Genomic DNA, 543 nt, shown 5'->3' on the forward strand with positions numbered 1-543 from the left:
TAAAAAGAAAGTGTCCTTTTAAGAAACCCAAATCTGGTCACCCTAATTAAACCATGTTTATCTGCATTTTAGTTGTTTCTTTTTTTAGATTACGCACTATATAGCATAATGTTAACATGAAAGGAAAAAATAAAACTCAAAAAGACTAGATTTATGTTTAAATCCAAACCCGAAAAAGTTAGCTTCAGGAAGTAGCGTAGGATCCAATTTCCATTTAAGGCATTTATTTTCTCAGGAAATACATTATTAACATTTAACACATTATATTTTAGTATGATTCCTTTTTTGTGGAGGGAAAAAACGTTACTTGGGTCTTTTCAACAAAATAAAATCGAGGGCGAGCCGGATGTATATGGAGGATAAAAAGTGCCAAAATTAAATAAATAATTAAATGTGTCAATAATTAATTAAATGTGTCATTCATTAATTAAAACCAAGTCAATAATATAAAGTGCCACAATTAAATAAATAAATACAGCGATAAACAATTAATTAAATATATAAATGTGTCATTAATTAAATAAAATATATATATAATTATTT

This window comes from Cyprinodon variegatus, unplaced genomic scaffold (assembly GCF_000732505.1).
Source record: "Cyprinodon variegatus isolate N-32 unplaced genomic scaffold, C_variegatus-1.0 Scaffold1130, whole genome shotgun sequence".
Taxonomy (NCBI): domain Eukaryota; kingdom Metazoa; phylum Chordata; class Actinopteri; order Cyprinodontiformes; family Cyprinodontidae; genus Cyprinodon; species Cyprinodon variegatus.